This window comes from Schistocerca nitens, chromosome 3, assembly GCF_023898315.1.
Source record: "Schistocerca nitens isolate TAMUIC-IGC-003100 chromosome 3, iqSchNite1.1, whole genome shotgun sequence".
In the NCBI taxonomy this organism is placed as follows: domain Eukaryota; kingdom Metazoa; phylum Arthropoda; class Insecta; order Orthoptera; family Acrididae; genus Schistocerca; species Schistocerca nitens.
In genome coordinates this window covers 857,990,800-858,014,926 of record NC_064616.1, presented here as the reverse complement: position 1 = coordinate 858,014,926, position 24,127 = coordinate 857,990,800, and positions in this window count along the sequence as shown.

Below are 24,127 nucleotides of genomic sequence, written 5' to 3'. Positions count from 1 at the left end.
CTCCGCCCTCTTTGACAAGGCCGTTGGCAGAATGAGTCTGACTTCTTATGCCGGAAGTCTTCGGCCGCCAATGCTGATTATTTATCAAAATTTAGGCAGTGGCGGGGATCGAACCCGGGACCGAAGACGTTTTGATTATGAATCAAAGACGCTACCCCTAAACCACGGGTACAGATTTTGCTGGGTTTCTAAAGATTCCTAAATACGAATGCAAGGGCTTAGGTGGAAAAATTAAGGGTATGGCGGCTGATTTTGATGTCGGGTATGTGGTGCAGACAGAACTCACAAACCCTGTCAGTTTGCATGATGCACACGCCCATTTTCCATTGTGTCCAGAGCAACTTGTTCCATGAGGAGGCTCTCCCCAAAACTGATCACAATACTGAGGAATAAGTGGAGATACATTACTCACATTTGTAATCTACAGCAGTGGCTCAGATTGGGGGTGAGGCTGGTTAGAATCACTTAGCCTATCTCCTTCAAGCAATCCCCAAGGCTGAAGAAGTTTATTGAATTGAATATGACACTGACAGTTTTTACATTGTAGGAGTTTGAGAAAGATTTTTAAAATTAATTAGTAATTTATTTTCTGAAAAAAATGAATATATGGGAACATCGAGAAATTTTGATTAAAAACGAATGTGATGGGTATTTGAGCGTAAGAAAATGCATCGCCAATCCAAATTTTAAATGGGTCACAATATTCAAGGAGACTTTTATTGCTGCGGAGATGGCGAAGGTTGCGGTACAGTTCGCGAAACCTATATATCTGGGGATGTGCATACTAGAACTACCCAAACTCCATTTGTACCGCTCTCATTATGAGTTTTCGAAACCTCATTTCTGCAGTCCATGTGAAGTAATGAGGTGCCATAGTGAAGAATGCGACACATCTTCGTACATGGCCGATAATCCTTGTGGTATTGTTCCACAGAACAAGAAGGTTATCGGCCTAATGAAAGATGAGGAGAAAGGATCACCAATTGTGAAGTTTGTAGGTCTTCGAGCAAAAATGTATGCATATCGGACATTGGAAGGTGCCACTTGGAGCAGGGCTAAGGGTGTGCCTCGTGCAGCATCGAGAATGCTCTCTATTGAAGACTATTTGCAGTGTCTGTATAGCGGTGTTAGCAGTACTTCATCGCAGCCACAGCATATGGTGCAGCAAATTAGTATTACATCGAGGGGACACTTGGTGTACGCTGTGCTGCAATCTAAATTCGGACTGTCGCATCATGGTGATAAAAGAGTCATTTGCGATGATGGGATTGAAAATCTCCCGTACTCACACTATTCACTTGTTGAGAGAGGCGGGGGGGGTGGAGGGCTCTAAGTCAGAGGGAGAGAATGAGACTGAGTGTCAATGTTGCAAAATAGTATGATCCTCTCACTATAATGTAAGTAATTGTGTATGTGTTTGTCATGTAAATAATTATTTATTTATCCATGCAAACCATGTGTGTGAGGAATGTGTACTGTGTACACTTGTAGATATACGTTGGAAAAAAAAATCTGTCCACCACGTTTGCTGACAGGGACTGTACTTGTAAAATATTTGCGCACCATGTGTGTCGATAAAAAAATTGTATGTCCGAAATATTTAAACTTACCTTGCAAATTATATAAATAGAACAGTTTTCAAGGTTCCCCTATTGCTAATTGTCCAAGTGTGATTAGTTTTTAAGTGTAGAGTGTATATACACATACTGCTCAACAAAAGTTTGGAATATTACCGTGAAATGTAGTCTACGATACTAGAGGTCTCTTTGGTCTAGGCACTTCATGTATTATCAAAAATGGTTCAAATGGCTCTGAGCACTATGGGACTCAACTGCTGAGGTCATTAGTCCCCTAGAACTTAGAACTAGTTAACCCTAACTAACCTAAGGACATCACAAACATCCATGCCCGAGGCAGGATTCGAACCTGCGACCGTAGCGGTCTTGCGGCTCCAGACTGCAGCGCCTTTAACCGCACGGCCACTTTTTTTTGTTTTTTTGTTTTTTTTAATTTAATAAAATGGGACTAAAAAAACAAGTGCCACCGCCACTTTTAATCCTATAACAAAAAAATCTGGGCCACTTCAGGCGTTGGCTCCTGACTAAACCTACCCCAGAGAGCTGCCTATATACCAGGGGAAATATGGGAAATCAAGGTTAGGGCTATCCTTACAAACAAAACAAAATCTTCCTTTTCCTGAATTTTTATTTTAATTTTTTTTGTGTTTTATATTTATTTATTTAATTTCTTTTTGTGTGGTTTTTTTTTTGTGTAATTGATCAGAGGCCTTCTGCGCCCCGCTGGTAATATGTTGAGTCACGTCTTCTCGAAATTGATGTGTTCCGTTCAATTGTTCAGAAATGTTCATTGGTTCAAACAGGAAACCTTCTTCTCTCTTGGCTTAACACATTCCAGCTGCGAGGCGGCTCGTGGAAAGCACTCCCAAGGAAGTTCGAGAAAAATTGTCTGTATTTTGGGTGACGGACAACGATATAATGACGGTCATTGAGGTATGTCCAAAAATCGATTACAGAGTCTACAGTTTGTCCAAATAAGTAGTGAATGGCATGTCCGCGAATCCAATTCACAGCATTCGTCTTTGTCCGAGGAAAATATTCACGTTCCGGAAATAATAATGAAGGGGGAGTAATCCTATCCGGAATGTCCCGCGTTAGAAAAGCCACAATACGTCGAACCAAGTGCCAAACCTCCGCCGCCGATCCGCAAACAAACCGATGTTCATCATTGTCTGGCACTCCACACGTGGAGCATAGAGGTGATTGGGCGAGGTGGATACGATGAAGGCGAAATTGGTTGATTTGCTTACCATTGACAGTTAGGTATCAGACAGATTGAACATTCGTGTCAAGGTAACAGGCGAACACCGCGCGCCATACATGACGCCAGTCAACCTGGGGGAACTTTTGTTCAATCGGGTTAGGTGGACGACCTAATTGGAGGACATTGTATACTGTCTTTGTCTTGAGTAAAAGCTGTCTTGGTAAGGTGAGGCGTAGATAACTGAGTTCCAGAAAGAAGTACCGGATATAATGGAACTGGGCCGGAACATCCGAGATCATCACTGGGGCTGACAGTGAGACCGGCGAGTATGCCGACAGGAGGAGACCAGTGAGGCTCGTTGGGCAACGTGTCCATACCGTCATCTGGGAGCTGACAAATAGGGCGCGAGCTCTATCCGGCACGTGAAACAGACCTATCCCACCTCGTTCACGGGGAAGAGTAAGGGTTGTATAGTTAACTTTGAACAACATCCCAGAGCAGACGAAAGATGCCATCGCTGCCAACATGCGACGTGCCACAGTAAGCGGGAAAGGTAGAACTTGCGCTACATGAGGAACGCGGGATGCGATATATGTATTGACATATCGAGCTCGTTGGAGAATATCTAGGGATCGAAGGCGATGGTCCATAAGACCTGCTCTGATCATTAAAAGGAGGCGTCGGCAGTTGATGGTGGCTGAACGCCGGAGATCAGATGAAAAATCTATTCCCAAACAACGAATGGTATCAACGATGGTGAGAGGTGTAACGCACTCCACGGGAAGTCCCGTGCCAATGAACATAACTAGTGACTTACGGACGTTTAAAGAGCTACCCGACGCCTCACCATAAGTCGCTACCCACGTCAAAACAGCTCGAACCTCGTCGGCATTACGTAAACAGATGACTACATCGTCAGCATAGGCCGTGCAACAGAATCGGTAGCGATCTATGGACAACCCTACCAAACGTTGTCTTAGTCCACATAGCAAGGATTCCAAGGAAAAGGCGTACAAAATTGCTGATAGAGGGCAACCTTGACGTACAGATCGACCTATTATTATCGGTGGAGTGAGTCTGCCATTGTACATAATCCTGGATGAGGCACCCCGCAGAAGGCGCATCACTACCGTGATAACGGCGACTGGGAAACCCATATGGTGGAGAACGGCCGTAAGGAACGAATGGTCAACCCTATCAAAAGCTTGACTAATGTCCAAAGACGCAAGTGCCCCAGAGAGGCGTTGTGCCTGGGTAACGGCGATCATATCCCTGTAGCGGCATAAAGCCGTGCGAATATTATTATCTCCTCCCAAAGATGCTTGGTCTGGCGACACAACATATCGGGCAACGTTTTTAAGTCGTGCTGCCAAAAGTCGAGTGAAGATTTTCATATCACTGTTAAGGAGGGTGAGGGGCCGATAATCACTGATATTGTTGCCACTGTGCGGTTTATGTACAGGAATAATAATTCCTTCCATGAAAGCGTCCGGCACGGGTACTTCCGGAGACATCAGTTCCCGACAGATGGAGGTGAAGGAGGACTCTAACAAATCACGGAAGGTGCGATAAAATTCGAGGGGAAGACCGTCTGGTCCTGGGGAGCGATTGATGCTTCCTGCCCGGATCGCATAGCGGACTTCCTCATCAGTCACCTCCGACATCAAGTCAATCGCCGCATCTCCTGGGATACCACCGAAGTTCAGCTGTGAGACTTCCTCGATCAACTCTGGGGAATGTGGAATTGCGGCGTAGAGCTGCCGGTAGTGGGCGTGAAGCACATTCCCTATGGCAGATTGGGTTACGTATCGACGCCCTTCTTGATCCGTTAGGACGTGAATCAATTTTCGGCGTCGATTTTGTCGTTCTTGGATGATATGGTACATCGACGGATGTTCATGAGGCATGCGATCAGCAGTACGAGATCGTACTATCGCTCCTTCCAAATGCCGTCGCATGAGATTGGAGATTTGGGCCTTAGCTTGGTTCATCCTTGTATGGCGCTCAGGGGAGGCTGGCATCGTGTAGCATTCTCGTAGGATCCTGTAGTAAAAGTCCATAGTGCTCTTCCTCCAGGCGACAACATCTTTGCCATACCGGATTAAAGTTTTTCGAAGAGCAGGTTTTGCACACTGGATCCACCAGGATATGGTAGACGGATACGTGGGTCGGCGTCTATTACATGTAATCCAAGTGTCTTCTATTAGAAGTCGACAGTCAGGTGAATTAAGAAGTGCCGTGTTCAGTTTCCATAAACCACGTCCGTGCCATACTGCCTGTCTTGTGAGAACAACATCACAGAAGTAAGCCTCATGGTCTGAGAAAGCAACAGGCCAGATTTCAGCCTGTCGAGTGTGTTGAATTAGGGATCGCGAGATGTAGATGCGATCCAGTCGGCTAGAGGAGTGCGCAGTGTAGTACGTAAAGCCCAAAAGATCACCGTGAACATGTCTCCACGTGCCGACAAATTGTAGCCGCGTGACGACTGTTTCCAGAGCTGCGCATGGTGAGTGACGCGGCAATTGATCCTGAGGTCGCTGGGTGCAGTTGAAGTCTCCACCCATGACCCAGTCATCGTGTGGTCCCATAAAAAGGGGTGTGACTTCATTCGCGAAGAAGGCATTGCGTTCACGACGGTAGCTGGAGCCCGACGGCGCATAAATGTTGACGATGCGTACACCAAAGAGAGTAAGGGCCATACCTCTGCCGCTGGGGGGTATAGGACATCTTCGGCAGGAAGACCTTCGCGTAAGATGATGGCAACACCACTACCGGTGTCCGAAGCGGGAGAAATATGCACCGTGAAGCCATGTGGTGGTGAAAAATCGGCGACATGCACTTCCTGAAAAAGCGCAATATCTATGTCCGCATCATAAATCATATCGCGGAGCAGCGCTAGTTTGTGGGGCGCACGAATGGTCGCGAGGTTAATCGTTGCGACACGATAATGCTGGTGTTGGAGTCCCACAGGCACAGGTGGGGCTTCTTCTTCAGGAGCGAGAGGTCGTCGATCCTGCCGGTCCGCTGAAGAGGCTGCTATTGTGGAGAGTTCGCGGGCGCGGGCGCAACCGATGGGGGTGCCCCATCATCAGCAGCGTCCACCCCAGTCCCTTCGATCTCCACGTCGTCTGCCCAGGAGACTGATACTGCGGTAGGGCATCGGCTGTGCACGTCATCCACGTGGAGAGGAGACGTAGTTGTCGTCTCATCGGATAGGCTCTCTTCAACGTCGACCTGTGGGGGCGACGGCGTCAGTAAGGAGGGGTTTTCGTTGCCAGTGGTCGCCTGTGGCGGGTCTTTCGCATCAGACTTTTGGTCATCAAAGAGCGGTTTGTCGTCCATCTTCGGGTCTGCATCCCTGGTATCCATCCGTAGAATGGATTCATCAGGGGGTGTACGGCTACGTTTCTTTCTCTTTCGTGTCGACCCTTGTTTTCTAACATGTCGTTCAGAGTCCGATTGCGGGTGGCTTTCATCTGACTCTGGACCAGTCTGAAGGAAAGCAGAAGTAGGTACCACTCCCGGATCAACGTCCATCTCAGTAGCATTTTCAGTCACAGTGCTGCGATGATTCGACAGGTTAGGATCTGGCGTCTGGGGCACCTCAGAAGGAATCTCAGGATCGGTTGCATCTACCTGATCAGACGACGTCAACGGAGCAGGAAGACTCTGTGTAGACGTGCTACCTTCCTGGGCAACCTTAGCGTATGTGACAGGGATCTGAGTCATCACCGCTGGGGACGCTTCCTCGCCGACTGGCGTCTGGATCAGGCGGCGTCGCATGCAGGCGGATCGGACGTGGCCTTCTTGTCCACAACCCGCACATGTTCGGGGTTGGCCGTCGTACATGACAATGGCTCGCACCCCGCCAATGGTCAGGTATGATGGAATATGTTTTTTCAGTTCAATTTTGACCTGACGCACACCATTAAGGACATGGTAGGTCGTGAAGGTTTGCCATTTTTCCTCTACGTAACCGATGACGTTACCGTATGGTTGTAACGCAGAGACAACTTCGTCCTTCGGCACTTCAAAAGGCAGTTCAAACACCCTAATCGTGCGTTGACCGTACTCTGCGAGTTCAAGTGTTACAGCTCCGACGTGACCATCAGAGTATTTGAACTTAAGTCCATTGGCATGGCGGCGAATAACATCTTCACACACCTCGGTGTTTGTCATTTTAATATGAACGACACTACTCGTGATCGAAAAATGGATTCCGATAACGTGGTTAGGATCTAAACGAACTTCTTCACGTATGAACGTTTCAACTTCATGTGCACGAGGTCGCGCATGTTCAGCCGGGAAGGAAACTTTTATGGTCGCACGGCGGTAAGCGCTCGACATGTTGTTCACGGTGGACGGACACAAGCCTTTAAGCTACGACGCGGAAGTAAACAACGCCTGCAGCGGAGCACTGGCCGGCGCGCGGGGCCGTCCGCACGCTGCCACGGCTGAGAGCCGACTGTATACTGGACGGTGTTTACTAGTGGTACGCTTTCTAGCTGTTTCCCAGTCATGTAAGCCGGCCCTAGTGGCCGAGCGGTTCTAGGCGCTACAGTCTGGAACCGTGCGACCGCTACGGTCGCAGGTTCGAATCCTGCCTCGGGCATGGATGTGTGTGATGTCCTTGGGTTAGTTAGGTTTAAGTAGTTTAAAGTTCAAGGGGACTGATGACCACAGCAGTTAAGTCCCATACTGCTCAGAGCCATTTTGAACCAGTCATGTAAACATACCGCTGCCGTAGAGGCACACGCAAACAGTCCAGTATCAACAACAGCTCAATTCGATTCGTGTTCAGCATTGCAGTAACATGTCACAGAGAGGCATACAGCACTTTGAAAGAGTCATGATATTGGATTTGCTTTAATCAGGTCATACACAGCAATATGTTACCGATCGGTTACATGTCACTCAAAGTGGTGTGTCTGAGGTGTACAGGAAGTACAGAGAGATAAGAAGTGTGAGCGACAGACCTCTCAGTGATCATCTTCCTATGACAACAAGAATGCACGTTCGTTTCCTCCAGCTGTCTGCTCGAAGGCGCCCACCATCAACTGCCAGAAACGTTGGAAATGACTTCTCCCGGGCAACAGGGATTCGTATCTCAGACCAAACTGTGCATAGAAGATTGCATCAGGATGGTCTTCATTCCAAAAGACCAATGAGAAGTTTTGCACTGAACCAACGGAACCGACGCAGTCGAAGGACCTGGGCTCTTGCGCATCGACATTGGACAATTGAAGAATGGAGAAATGTCGTGTTTACTGATTAGACCAGGACTGATTTGCGACTAGACTATAGACGTGTTAAAGTTTGGAGAAGCGCTAGACAACACCAGGAACTCCAATACGTACAGGAACTCGATCCGTTTGCAGGTGGAAATGTAGCAGTGTCTCGGTATCTTCAAAGATGCAACATCAACCGAATGCATTGCCCAGTACAGTCCCCAGACATGAATGCAACTGATCATACATGGAAGGTTGAAGGTGGTCGTTGCGAAGCGTCTGAATCCACCTGACAATCTTCAGGACCTCACCAAAGCTGCCATTGAGGAGTGAGACCTCATACCCCAAGATAAACTTGATGGTCTCATCCAAAGCATGTCTCGAAAAGTCTAAGAACTCATCTATGTGCAGGGAAAACATACTCACTACTAAAGAGCGATAATCATCATCATCATTATCATGAGATAAAGATTTTCACTGTTTTTGTTTTCAAGATACGCACTTGGGAGAGAGCCTGCTTTGTTTTGTAGTATTTTTTTGTAACTAACCAAAATCGTTCTTGTTTTCAGAAGGAACTGTATTTATTATGTTAATATGGTATTGTACAAACCTCAGTGGGTGTACTAAAGAAGTAATTGTAGTAAACTCTGATATTCCAAGCTTTTGTTGAGGTGTTTAGTTCACAGTCCATCAGAATTGTTGTTGTATAACAACCATGTAACTGCTGCTATTGGGAATGTGGAATTTAGTTGTACTGTAAAAATAAATGCATCTCCACATTAGTTTCGTGTTCAGCATTCCAGTAACATGTCACAGAGAGGCATACAGCACTTTGAAAGAGTCATGATATTGGATTTACTTTAATCAGGTCACGCACAGCAATATGTTACCGATCGGTTACATGTCACTCAAAGTGGTGTGTTCAGCATTGTTTTTAGCGTTGATTTGTACATCTGAAAATTGTAAATAATTCAGTCAGTGAATGTTTTTTTGTTATTGTGTAAAAAAAAGTATCTCTGCATTGAATATTACAACCAAATTGTAGCTCAAGAACCAAACAAATTGTATCTGTGAGAACTGAGTGAAAGAAAAATTCTTTACCATATGTCTTTGTTGTTGTTATTTAAAGAAAAAACCTATCCCAATTGTAAATATAAATTATGTGGAGACACAAATGACATTAGTCTTGAACATGAACGTGAAGTTTAACGTGGAAGATAACAATATATATAGAATAGTTGCATGAGATTGCGCCTATGGCACAGCACGAATCGGCTTATGGGGCAGGGGGCACGAGACCGTATCAACTTCCAAAGACATATAGCAAACATATCCAAAATTGTATCACCAGTTCTTGGGCAAAGCTGTATACTATCAAGATGGGAGCAGGGTGAGAAAAAATCGTACACAAATTGCGAGGTAAAAATTCATTTCTTTTTCATCCAACATAAAATATTTTTATATTTTCACAAGGAGATACAACACTATTTTCAAATGGCTCTGAGCACTATGCGACTTAACTTCTGAGGTCACCAGTCGCCTAGAACTTAGAACTAATTAAACCTAACTAACCTAAGGACATCACACACATCCATGCCCGAGGCAGGATTCGAACCTGCGACCGTAGCGGTCGCTCGGCTCCAGACTGTAGCGCCCAGAACCGCACGGCCACTCCGGCCGGCCACTATTTTCATACATCTTCTTCTTGAGTCGATGGAGAGCAGGACATCTGAAGAATTCCAGCTCTTGAATAGCAGCAAACTTGAAGATTCGACACATCCATGTGATCTTCTCCTCGCCTTTGACGTAGATGATGGTATCTGTGAGGTCGAATAATTAAGGTAACGTCACCATATCTTTATAGGGTATACCAGTCTCATCGCAGTGAATTCCATGGTAGAAATGCGTTAATCACTTTGCCCTCTTCTGTGTTTCAGCACTCTCCACGGGGTCCCGGGTTCGATTCCCGACGGGGTCAGGGATTTTCTGTGCCTCGAGATGACTAGGTGTTGTGTGTCTTTCATCATCATTTCATCCTCATTCACTCGCAAGTCGCCGTAGTGACGTTAAAGAACTTGTGGAGCGGCGGCCGAACCGCCCCGCGAGGGGTCTCCCGGCCATCAATGCCATACGCTCATTATTATTATTATTATTATCCCTTTCCTTAATGATCCTTCAGATATATGAAACTCTTGCATGGGAAGGTTAAAGCGTCCTGCTGTTGGATGACAATCCTAATTTCATAATTCTTGTTAAATGTATTTCATGCATAAGGTTTGTGGGAGAAGTATTCCTGGTGTATAATACTATAATGTCATATTCCGCTGGGCTAGTTATATCGAACGGTGTCACTGCTAGGTTTCAGACCTACTGATTGAAGAAACTCATAGTTAACACTTGTTATCACCTAACTGATCTGTTGTGAAGTGCCAAGCTGTGCGTTGTGCCCGTTGGTTTCATGCCTTAGGCCCTTCGTTCTCAACACGCGGATGTTGGGGGCTGCTGCCGTCGCCACTTCCGGTCCAGCAAGTTAAAGGTCGTCCCCGCCGTTTCCGGTCCAGACAGGTTTCTGCAAGCTCTCGTTCAGTGGTGGTTCTGCTGTAGCTGTGGCCGTACAATGATTTCCTGCCCACGAAAGTCGATGAATTGGTTACGCTGGTCCACAGTACGCAGCTCCAGATAGTCCAATCGTCTGAACTGGAAGTTAAATAGCGTTGGTTGGCATCTCAACGATCTTATACCCTGTTTCAACTGATGTGAAGAATCCGTAAATTGTATGAATCAAGCTATTGTTGAGGTAGGAATTTTTTGCAATGTTATACTCGACATGGATTGTGCTGACAGGAAGTATATCCACTGACTGGTCGGATCTGTAAAATTTATTGGGAACCTTTTCCAAAAGCTGTCCTTTTGTGAAACCCAGTAGCAGTCCTATTGATCCCTTCTGGTTGAAATCAGTCGTTGAGTTCGGTGTCTTTATTTCAGATTTAAGTGTATTGATTTTGCATACAGGATAATCCCTTTAGAAGACCGTTCTAAAACGTCGTTTAAATCATCAATCTCGTATGCACCAGCTTCTGTTTCCACAATTTACTTCCCACCATTAATTTATATATGAATTTTATTATTACGCTCTGTGGTATTCGGAATGCTGTTGTATATCCCCAGTCCATTCACCGCAATACTCCACTCACCGTTGCTTAAATCTATCGGTCGGAAGTAATTCGCGCGAAATATTGACGATCGTTCTTTTAAAGTCAGAGTATACGACAATGCATCTGACCCTCAACTGATGCGTGGATGCTTAATGCACCTCTTTACATATCCTTCTTCATAAACGTTAGAGGGAACTTGATGCACAGATGCCATACAAGTAAGAATTAAAGTCTCGGTAGCGATGAAAATTGTAGAACACGGGTTCTCTGACGACGAAGTATCATTGTAACTCTTCTAGTGGCTGCAGCTCTCCAAATGAGTCTAAATCGTGGACGTCTTTTGTATTTTTCTTAACATATGCCACCCAGTGGATTCCTGGTCCCCCAGTAACATAAATTCACAATCCCACGTTCTCCGTATTTCCACATAGTCTTCAGTAATGTATCCCGCATAAACACATCACTTAATTAATATTGGACGGCTGAATTTTTTCCTAACAAACTTGAGCAGGTCTGTATTTGTAAGCGCTCTATCTGGTAGTAAAGCTAACTGCTTTTTTTTAATTTATGAAGATACCTAGTCCTTTCTTGTATGGTTTCAGGTATAGTCATTTTCCGATGGCTGCTTCTTCCATCATGTGATTATGTCTTCTTGCTTTCTGTAGTTGCTCCAGGGAGTAGTTCTGTGCATTCTTGACTTCTGGAAACAGCCGCAGTAGCATCAGCAATTGAACCCATCGATGAGAGACCTATGACGGCAGGAATGAGGAAGGGGATAAATCTGCTTGATGTGTTGGGTATCGGCAGAATCTGGGGTGCTTTAACTGGTCATTAGGCTTCAGTGCGCTTTTAGGTGCATACATCGCTGTCGGGATACAGTTTTTAAACACCCATGTCCTTCTTCTTCATCAACGTCTTCTTCTTCTTCTTCAGTGCACGACATGCAGCATTCACAACTTGCCAAGCCCAATATAATTTTACCACGCATGGTTTTATCAACTGCAAATGCTGCAATGCGCTATCCTATATCAGTATCGTTTCCCACATGTAGTACCTTGTCTTTATCAGCTAAAATTCAGTCTACAGTGTGACGTCCTACGAGATCATTAGTTTTGCATATGCAATGTTGTGTTCCAGGTTCACCATGTCAAGCAGGTTAATCCCCTTACCACAACAAGCCAAACATTACTGAAGCTTTGTACCAGGTCTACAGTACTTATACGGAGGAATACGCACTTAGACTGGCAGGTTGTCAAGAACACCACTACCTCCTATAACGTGTCTTCTATTGTGCATGTTATGCTGCTGTGCTGGATGTGCTCTATGCACCGCATTATATAGCAAATCGTCAGTGGCAGTCCAGTTGTTTTGTGCTGCAGGAAAATCAAGTCATTTAAACAGAGCCTTATTCGCTCGGCGTCTTGCGAAATGTTCCATAAGAAACACATGTGGTTATGAGTTCTTTTGCGTTCCTTCTGGATAAAATCACCCTGAAATTTCAGTGTCACTGTTATTCTTTAAGATGTAAGTTCTGGGATTTGCTCTGTGCACTTTTGAAACTGTGAATATCTTACTGGACCACTTTGGGAGGTATGACTTCTCAAATGCTGTCTTGTGTTTTGAGATACACACCAAATCCCTCACATTAAATTTCTTTTTACCTGGATCCAGATACTGTATAGATGAGTCGATTATCATAAACATCCACTGGTCTCATTTTTATTGTGCTATTTTTGGTTTGGTTATACTGTGCAGTTATTTCTGGGAGGATATCCATCCATTTGTATGAACCATAGAGATTAAAGTGCATCCACATCTGACTTTTTATTGTTCTGTTCAGAACTCCCACGATACTAACCTTCAGGTGGGTGAATGTTGAGAAGTGATGTATTCCATACTGCTGCATCGCAGTCTTGAAATACCTACTGTAATATTCTCCACCATGATCGGTTTGGAGGTTGTCCATGCACCGATTCATCCTTGTCTGCAACAAATGCTCAAACACCTCTGCAACATCTCTCATTGTTTTAACAGGTAAGGCCCAGGCAAATTTCGAGTATGTATCAATAATCATTAAAATATATATCTGAATCCATTATGTGCATGTGAATATTCTCGTATATCTACAAGGTCAGCCTGCCATAACCACCGAAATCTTTAGACATAACATGCCTACAAGGGTATGTTTTGCGTGCTGGTTTGTGCAGTTCTCTCTAAGCTCAGAGATTACTGAAACAACCTCATTAGAATGAGTAGTATTACCAACAGCAGCTGATGCCATGAGCAGTCGCAGTCAATCTATTAGCTCATTGGAATCGTTGTAGTATACAGTATATACTGTGGGAGTTGATTGCTGACTCTTTTACTCTGGATGTCAATACCATTAACAATACTATATCGAGCATCTAATATAGGTTTTATAATGGTTCTGTATTTCGCAGTGCAATGGTTTACCACCTTCCTCTGTGTGCAGTATTTCACCACAAATCTCCTGATCTTTGGGTGAATAATTTACAGTATCTGTGGGATTTAGGAAAATGAGGTTCATTAAACCAATTGTTCTTTGAAATTCAATATCAGCTGTCTGTATTGCTTTTTAATTTAAACATACAGACTGCATGCCCAACATGTGTGGTTTTCACCACCGACACTGATTTTTTTGTCCATCCTAGCACTGCTGTGATGGTTAACGAAATCAGCAATGCTGTCGTCATTGTGGAATTTTGCTGAGAGTTCATCGAGAGATTCGGTAACAGTTTTAACGGTTTCTCTCAGTGACTGCTGTTGATCCAAATGTCCTAACCTTAGCAGTCATAATTTCTCTCATACAGCCTTCTGTGCTACAATGACTTTATGCTTGGTCGACATCTTGTTATGCACTAAGTGGACTCCTTCGCAGGGTGCACCTTACATACATTCTGTCCAATTCTATCAATCTTTACAGTTAAGTTATGTACAAGTACACTCATTTCAGTTCTATCGACCTTTACAACTAAGTCGTCTACTTCCTTTCTCAGAATGTCCTGGATGTACATCTCTAGTTCCTTAACCCTAGCATCTAAGTCATAAATCAGTCTCAGAAGGGTCTGGAGACATGTATCTAGCTCCTTAACTTTATGTCTAAGAGTTGAAATTTGCATGTATGCATAGACTCATTCTCTATCTATGCACACCTATCCTCTCGGACTGACTGCCTGGCATACTCCTGAACTTGGCCATGGCGTGATGTAAGCCAACATACCCACCACTTTTTTCATATCTATATGTAAAGAAGCTTCTGGAAGTTCCATCTGTACCTACCATCATTCAGGTTTCTTGGTTTATCAACAATGAGAAACTCATGCTATGTGTGATTCTAGTAATCTGCACATATCTTCACAAAATCACTGGATGGCATATCAGTTTCTACATGCACCTGGTAAATATGTTTTAAATTCAAATTGTCTTGTTTGAAAGTTACAGTGAGATTTGCACACTAACTGTTTTGGGAATCTAGAATGTGTTTGACATTAATAAAATAAGTCAACATCCATATGACGACTAAAATAGAAATATCATAGAATTTGATGTTGGTTTTCCCCAGCAACATCATCAAATATACACACAGTGCTTGGCTGTACTTTTTCTAATTGAGGGATTTGACTGCTTTGATTGAATGTCATGTATGTTACACCATCGACATCTTGAAGTATCTTTTTCAGTAACTGGTACTTGGACTGAAACAGTATTTCTGAAAATACACATACATGCTCAAACTGGACTCTCTCTGGATGTGTAAGCAGCGGCATGGTAACATCTGTCTCGCAGCAGTTGGATGGACCTACAATTATCGCTCATATATTATCACGTAGGAGTATCCCAGTCTTCTGCTTCTTCTTCCAGTCTTCTTCTGCACCATCACAGGACCAGTCACTTACAACAAAGTCCTGATTTTCATTCACTCCGCCATGATGATGACTACATCAGGTTTTGATGAGCAATGAGTTTTTATGGAAAATATGCGTCTTTAGCTAAGGTACAGGGTATATATACACCTGAAAAGTTTCGCCTAGCATTCAATTTAACAATGACTGAAAAATTTGTCTGTGGTGACGAGGTGAATCAGACAGCTTGGCGCTGCTGCAGTATTCTAGACATTGCTGTGAAAATACTGGTAACAGTAACATTATTGTGGGAGGTATGAACAAAATAAAAACACGGCTTGTGGTAATATACATACTTCTATTCAACAGTCATATACAGGATGCACTACATCAAAAAAAAGAAAAAAATGGTTCATTCATCTTCATACCTGTACAAAATTTAGCAGGTAAAGCTTTCTTGTAAGCACAGAATTTAGCGTGTATTTCTGTCAGACTGATGGGTAGTCCTTCACCTTCTTTTTTTGACACAATATTAAAGCAACGTTCTAAATCATATGCATGCACACTATACATATGGAGATACTTCACAATGTCTTTATACACAGTTTGAACACATGGAACCCCACGGATCAGTTTTTCCAACACACAGGATTGCACTATCCATAGGCCAAATATGTTTGTAACGGTGGAGTGTTACAGATAAATGGATCGACCTCCATATCTCACCATCAGTGCTGCACCATCATACAATGATATTATAGATAGCATAAAGGCAGCATAGTAAATGTCAAGGAGTGGACGAGATGGACAGCACTCAGAGGTCACCTGTTGATCCATTTAAGGTTCGGCATAACACAGCTCATCCCATTTCAATTCCAAAACTGCACTTTAATATTTCTTGATGCATTTTGAATGTCTAACACAACATGCCAATCGCTGTCTACTGATGCTTCTACATCAATATTTAAGCGCTTTGAATCGCTAGCTGTTAAATTATAAGCTGAAGTGAAAACCAGTAGAGCACTGGGAAGAAATGACAGCTTGTCATCCATCACATCAACATTCTGTCCTTGCAGTAACACTGAAAAGATCTTGCATGGTGTTTATAAAAACATTCAGCAGTCTATATCGTATAAAATATTTCTTTATCGAAGACAACTGGTTTCAACAGACTTTGCTGCCATCTTCAAGTCTTAAAAATCTTTTTGTTGTGGAACCTGTTCATTTTACCTCGAATCTCAAGCAAGTTGTCAAATGGATAAAAATCAGCACAATAAAAGGTTTCTCATAACTACAATATTTAGAAACATAAAGCACCTTGTGCTAAAGGCCATGTCCATATATACAGAATAACGAAAGAAATGGGTACACGTGCCTAATATCGCGTAGGGCCCCTGGGAGCATGCAGAACTGCCGCAACACAATATGCCATAGACTCGACTAATGTCTGAAGTAGTGCTGGAGGGAATTTACACCATGAATATGTTTTGGTTGGCAGGAGAGCCAACACCATGTTACTAGAAGGAGGCCGAAAGGCACGCGTTTTAGCTCACGCAGGCTGGCGTGAGGTCTGGAACAGGACAAGAAAATTAGAATTTAGAAAAAACGGACGTAGCTCGTGGAATACTTAACTTTAATCCATTAATGAAGAACGCCGGTCTTGATGCTACATGATTTAATATCAATAGTAACTGATAATGGCGCCTTGCTAGGACGTAGCAAATTTCGTAGCTGAAGGCTATGTTAAACTATCGTCTCGGCAAATGAGAGCGTATTTTGTCAGTGAACCATGGCTAGCAAAGTCGGTTGTAGAACTGGGGCGAGTGCTAGGAAGTCTCTCTAGACCTGCCGTGTGGCGGCGCTCGGTCTGCAATCACTGATAGTGGCGACACGCGGGTCCGACGTATACTAACGGACCGCGGCCGATTTAAAGGCTACCACCTAGCAAGTGTGGTGTCTGGCGGTGACACCACATTCCTCCCCCGCAAATCGGCGTACGGTTGTGGTATAAGGCTTCCGCCCGCCGTGGGGAGGACCCCATGTTGACTTATGCGACGAGGTGGGGAGCCTAACAACAGGCGGGGCTGTGCCACCCGCACCCTGCCATTCGGACCGCGGGGAGCTAGGAAACGCCTGAAAACCTGCTCCAGGGTGCACGCCAACATGCGGTGTATGCGCCCGCAGAGAGACAGGAGGGGCCAAAGGGTCGACCTCCATCGGGCCGGGGCACCCGACGGGCGAAGACGACATATGGTCTGGAGCGGGCAAGAGTTCCATGTCGGAGGACAACTGGTCACTGCGATCGGCAGCGCGTGACCCAGGGAGGCGCCCACCGGTTGCAGCGACACGTCCACTGGGGTCGTCGCCGGCGGGAGAACAGGTGGCGGCGGCGGCGGCGCGTCGCCATGGGGCAAAATGGAAGGCAGCGTCGGTAACACCTGGGGCTGAGGCGAGCCAGTAGATGGGTCCCCAGGGCGCTGACCGGTCGGCACCGTCGCTGAAAGCAGACGGCGAGCGGCAGATCCCTTGCGACGACAGAGGCGCAGCTGGTTGAGATGCCGGCGCACCTCACCAGAGGCCCCCAAAACCAGATACATAGCGCGTCCGAGGCAGCGAAGAATGCGCCCTTCGAGCCAACGCCGTGAACCTCGGTAGTGACGATAGTAGACAACTTCGCCTGGAGCAAAAGCAGGTGTCTACTGCTGCACAGGAACCTGATGCGGCGGATGTAGCAAAGACATCAAGGTTCGATGATGACGACCGTGGAGCAACTGAGCCGGCGAGCGACCATCTCGGGGCTGAGAGCGATACGAGGACAAAAAGAGCAATAACGCGTCCTCCCGAGAATGCGACTCTTTTAACTTCAACATCTGTGACTTGAAAGTCCTGACCAATAATTCAGCGGCACCGTTTGACTGTGGCGAAAACGGAGCGGATGTCAGATGTTGAATACCATTGCCCTTGCAGAATGACTGAAATTCTGCGGACATGAATTGTGGGCCATTGTCGGAAACAATAGTCTGTGGAAGACCTTCAATGCAAAAGATAGCAGATAACGCTTGGATGGTGGCAGATGACGTCGTGGAAGACATCCGGACAACAAAAGGAAAATTACTGAATGAATCTACCACAACCAACCATCGAGCATTCCAGAATGGACCAGCAAAATCGATGTCTAAGCGTTGCCAAGGGGAAGTGGCTTTTGGCCATGCAAAGAATCTCCGCGGTGGTGCTGATTGTTGTTCGGCACACACCATGCAAGAAGAGCACATATTCGTAATCGCGGCATCGTTTCCGAACCAAGTACAGTGCTGACGAGCAAGTTGTTTCGTTCTCACTATACCCCAATGTCCTTGGTGGAGAAGCTGTAAGACAGAGGACTGTAACGAACGTGGGACCACGACCCTGGACTGATCATTATCAGAACGCAACAGCAAAACACCACGTCGAACAAAAAGTCTCTCCTGGTGAGCAAAAAATCGGCGAACCAACAGATCCCCGATCCGTGACTTTGACAAGAGCCATTGCGTAGCAACAAAACGCAGAACGGTAGCAAGGACAGGGTCGGCAGCTGTGGCAGTAGCTACACTACGAAAATAAATCGGAAACGATTCGACCACGGCATCGGTTTCCCAATCAATGAACATGCAAGCAAGTTCAGAGGAATCGAATGCTCTGTCCTCAGCAACAGGCAAACGGGACAACGCATCGGCGTTTCCGTGCTTAGCAGTGGACCGATACAAGATATCGCAGCGGTACTGCGAGAGGAAAATAGACCAGCGAATGAATTTCTGCGCTGTACGTGGAGGTACAGGCTTGTTCGGATGAAAAAGCGATGTCAAAGGTTTGTGGTCTGTGATGATGGTAAAGTGACGACCATACAAGAAATCATGAAACTTTGTAACACCAAATACGAGAGCCAATGCTTCTTTCTCGATCTGTGAATAATTTCTTTGCGCAGACGAGAGCAATTTGGACGCAAAGGCAATAGGGCGATCGTGCGATCCATCTTTGTGCGCAAGCACAGCACCGATCCCGAAATCCGAAGCATCCACCATCAACAAAAGGGGCTTCTGGGGATCGAATGGCGTAAGGCAAGTATTGGAAAGCAACGCCAATTTCAACTGGCGAAAGGCGCGTTCGCATTCCGTCGTCCAGACGAACGGGACACCTTTACGGCGTAAGCGATGAAGCAGAGCTGAAATGGAAGAGGCATGCGGCACATATTTATGATAATAGTTGATTTTTCCCAGCACACTCTGTAGCTGCTTCAAATTCTGCGGCGAAGGCGAGTCTTGTATGGCACGGAGTTGCTCGGGACTAGGATGTATGCCTTGGGCATTGAGTACATGTCCCAGGTAGGGCAAGTCACGAGCAAAAACCACACATTTGTCCTTCCGCAAGCGAAGACCATTTTGTGCAAGACCTGAAATAATGTTCTGATATTGGGGCCGGAGATCACAATATCGTCCAGATGGTTTGCTGCAGTAGGGACCGACGCACAAACAGTTTGGAGATATTCCTGAAACAATGCAGGGGCCTATGCACACCCGAATGGCAGTCGTTTGAATCGATACAAACCAAGAGGCGTGTTAACCACCAAAACGCGCTGGGAGTCTTCGTCCACCGGTATTTGCAAGTACGCATCTGCTAGGTCCAACTTCGAAAAATATTTACCCGGGCACAGTTTGTCAAAAAGATCTTCCGGGCGGGGTAAAGGAAAAGTTGCAATCACTAGTTGTGGATTCACTGTTGCCTTGAAGTCCACACAAAGTCTCAGTTTTCCGGAAGGTTTTGGCAAAATTACTAAGGGTGATGCCCAGAGAGAAGCCTGCACACGTTCAATTACACCTTGTGATTCCAAATCGTGTAATGTTTTTGCGACCTCATCACGCAATGCGTGGGGAACATTGCGCGCTCTGAAAAATTTCGGTTGCGCGTTTACTTTCAGTTCCAAATGTGCTTTATAGTTCGTAGTGCAACCAAGGCCCGGTGCAAAAATGTCTGCAAATTCTTCACATAGACGAGAAACACTGGCTGAAGGCATAGTCTGGTTCACTGATAGGACCTGATTTACTATAGACAAGTTAAACAACTGAAATAAATCGAAACCAAACAAGTTCACTGCAGAAGAAGAACGAAGGACATAAAATGACACATGTTTTGTTTGTCCTTTGTATGTTGCAAGAAGGCTGCACTGTCCTAATACAGGGATATCTTGACCTGAATAACTAGTTAACTTAACATTTGCGGCACGCAGCGGAGGTGTGCCCAGCTGTTTGTACGTGTCTTGATTGATCAGTGAAACTGCAGCTCCGGTATCAAGCTGGAATGGTATCACTTTGCCGTCAATGTCCAAGTCTACAAAAAGTTTATTGTCCTGCTGACAACAAGAGCGACTGTCTCGTGCAACGTGAACTGACACTGGTACATAATCACTTGCGACTTGACGGGATTTCCAGCGATGTCGATGCACACTATTTGTGGGACGAACACAGTCACTGTTAGAGAGAGTGGCACTAAGCGGAGTGGAATGAACTACATGAATTTCCATGGGCGAAGTTTCACGAGCCTGAGTATCCTTGGTTCGAATTCGGCGTGAAGCAAAGGGCCTGGAATGGTTGTGAGGTTCCGATCTGAGCTTTTTCTGGCAAACACTCTGAACATGTCCTTTTTTATTACAGAAAAATCAAATAGCCTGGCGTGACGGGCAATTCTCACGCGAATGTCTAGTAGCACACTGCGGGCATGGTTTTAGCACTGCATTTGCTTGCCTGCGCGCCACATGTGGCTGAGAGCCTGGCGGCAGCGGTGCGGCCGGGCACGAGGGCTGTTTACTGCTCCGTGCAGCTCGCCCGGCGGGCCGGTTAACCTGACACACGGCTGGTGAAGTTTCAAATGATTCCTGAGCAAAGTCAAGTGTGACCTGGCGATCCAATATGTCCATCACTTGTTGAAGGGAGGGATTGACTAGTTTCAAAATCTGTTCCCGTATACGAACATCAGAAACGTTCTGTGCAATTGCATTACGTACCATAGTATCTGAATAAGGGAGTCCACATTGACACTCAAAAGGACAATCCCTAGTAAGGCCTTGCAAAGTTGCAACCCACTCCCGATTAGTCTGACCTGCCGTACGTTTTGTACGAAAGAAGGTATACCTTTTCGCAACTACATTGACTGATTCTTTGAAGTATGCATCTAATGCAGACAAAATTTCGTCGTAGGACAGAGTTGCTACATCGCGTGTTGGGAAATAATTTGACTATCACACGGTACATGTGGACGCCAACCGATGATAACAAAAAAGGCTGCCGCTCGTTACCTTGAATTCTGTAGGCGGCGAGATGGAATCCAAATTGGCGTGACCACTCCGTCCAGCTTTCCAGTGCAGCATAAAAAGGTCGAAAAGTTGGTGCAACAGCGTGTTGTGGCGGCGTTAGCGGTGGAGCGGCGGCTGCCGCATCGTTTTGCATTGCCCGTTGACCCTGGACGAGCTGTCCAAGGGCATTCAGTAAGGCCTGCGTCTGCTGATTCTGTAAGCGATAAAATTCGGACAGTACATCTGGAGATTGTGGCGAAGCCATTACACAAGTAAATCAGGGCAATATCGATAACAACGCGGTTGTGCCTCGTCGCCAAATGTTTTGGTTGGCAGGAGAGCCAACACCGTGTTACTAGAAGGAGGCCGAAAGGCACGCGTTTTAGCTCCCGCAGGCTGGCGTGAGGTCTGGAACAGGACAAGGAAATTAGAATTTAGAAAAACGGATGTAGCTGGTGGAATACCTAACTTTAATCCATTAATGTTTAACGTAGATATTGTCTGTACATTATTTACAATATCAATAGTAACTGATAATGGCGCCTTGCTAGGTCGTAGCAAATTTCGTAGCTGAAGGCTATGTTAAACTATCGTCTCGGCAAATGAGAGCGTATTTTGCCAGTGAACCATCGCTAGCGAAGTCGGTTGTAGAACTGGGGCGAGTGCTAGGAAGTCTCTCTAGACCTGCCGTGTGGCGGCGCTCGGTCTGCAATCACTGATAGTGGCGACACGCGGGTCCGACGTATACTAACGGACCGCGGCCGATTTAAAGGCTACCACCTAGCAAGTGTGGTGTCTGGCGGTGACACCACAGAATCCTGCAGGGCTGTCCATAAATCTGTAAGAGTACGAGGGGGTGAAGATCTCTTCTGAACAGCACATTGCAAGACATCCCAGATATGCTCAGTAATGTTCATGTCTGGGGAGTTTGATGGCCAACGTAAGTGTTAAAACTCAGAAGAGTGTTCCTGGAGCCAATCTGTAGTAATTCTGGACGTATGGGGTGTCGCATTGTCCTGTTGGAATTGCCCAAGTCCGTCGGAATGCACAGTGGACGTGACTGGATGCAGTGATCAGACAGAATGCTTGTGTACATGTCACTTGTCAGAGTGGTATCTAGACGGATCCAACTGCACACGCCCCACACCATTACAGAGCCTCTACTAGCTTGAAAAGTCCCCTGGTGACATGCAGGGTCCATGGATTTATGAGGTTGTCTCCATACTCCTACACGTCCATTCGTCCGATACAATTTGAAACGAGACTCGCCCAACCAAGCAACATGTCTCCAGTCATCAACAGTCCAATGTCGATGTTGATGGTCCCAGGTGAGGCGTAAAGCTCAGTGACATGCACTCATCAAGAGTACATGGTTGGGCCTTCGGCTCTGAAAGCCCATATCAATGATGTTTCGTTGAGTGGTTTGCATGCTGACATTTGTTGATGGCCCAGCATTGAAATCTGCAACAATTTGCGGAAGGGTCGCACTTCTGTCATGTTGAATGATTCTTTTCAGTCGTCATTGGTCCCGTTCTTGCAGGATCTTTTTCCCAGCGGAGCGATGTCAGAGATCTGATGTTTCACCGGGTTCCTCATATTCAGACTACACTTTTGAAACGGTCATACAGGAAAACACCCACTTCATCGCTACCTAGGAGATGCTGTGTCCCATCGCCCGTGCGCCGACTACAACACCACGTTCAAATTCACTGAAATCTTGATAACTGCCATTGCAGCAGTAGTAACCGATATAACAACTACGCCAGACACTTGTATTATATAGGCGTTGCTGACCACAGCGCCGTACACTGCCTGTTTACATACCTGTGTATTTGAATACGCATGTCTATACCAGTTTCTTTGGCACTTCAGTGTATATATCGACCGCAGTTGCTAGTTACATGAAAAAAATATCATACACAGTAGCACATCTGTTTACACATGCTGGACATGTTCTAAACAGTGATGCAAGTAAAACAGATCGCGCCTTCAGTACTCTCCAAATGGGAAAATACGATGGTGCATATTGCTGAGACCAGTAATGATCTTCACCGTGTGGTGTAGTGCCCCCAGCACAGTTCTACTGAGAGTCAGGGTGTGTCTGGGTGTCTTCATTGGCGAGTAAGATGGCTAACAGCAGCTTGTTGTCCTGCTCCAACATGCTGATCAGATGTGCTGCAGGATCCCATTGTGTTGCTGATGCTGCTGGACCAAACAGGCTGAAGGACGCTGCAGATCCTGACAAGTCAGCAGCAGAGGCTGCTGCTAGTCTGGACATGAACAAAGAAGAAGAAGAAACAATAAGAATACACAGACAAAGAGATGGAGTTGAACAAAGACACTGAGTTACACTATATGTACTAACTTTTACACTTTTTCTATGAGACGACAGCTCAACACAGACTAAGCGATTTAGGGGTTGGAGCCAATTAGAACGCTATTGCCACCTGGTGGTGTTTCAAAGTCGACCTCAGTAGCAGCCCTACCTCTGCAGTGTGCAAATATGCACACTCAGCACTCTGCATCCCTGCGGACCGACATATGCGTGGGTGACCCAGAATGGGAGCTAATATATCACACTTCTTCCATTCCTTGGTACTTACAGTAATTACATCATGGAAAGTGGGGCCGAGGGGTGTAGATGTGAGCTCTAGCCGAGTGGGGCAACTCTGTCTCCTGCAAACTGGTTAAATAAAGAATATGTAAACTGAATTGAAAAATACATTATTGACATTGATTTGAATTTCGTATTGTCAGATCCTTCCTCTAAAGCAGCTC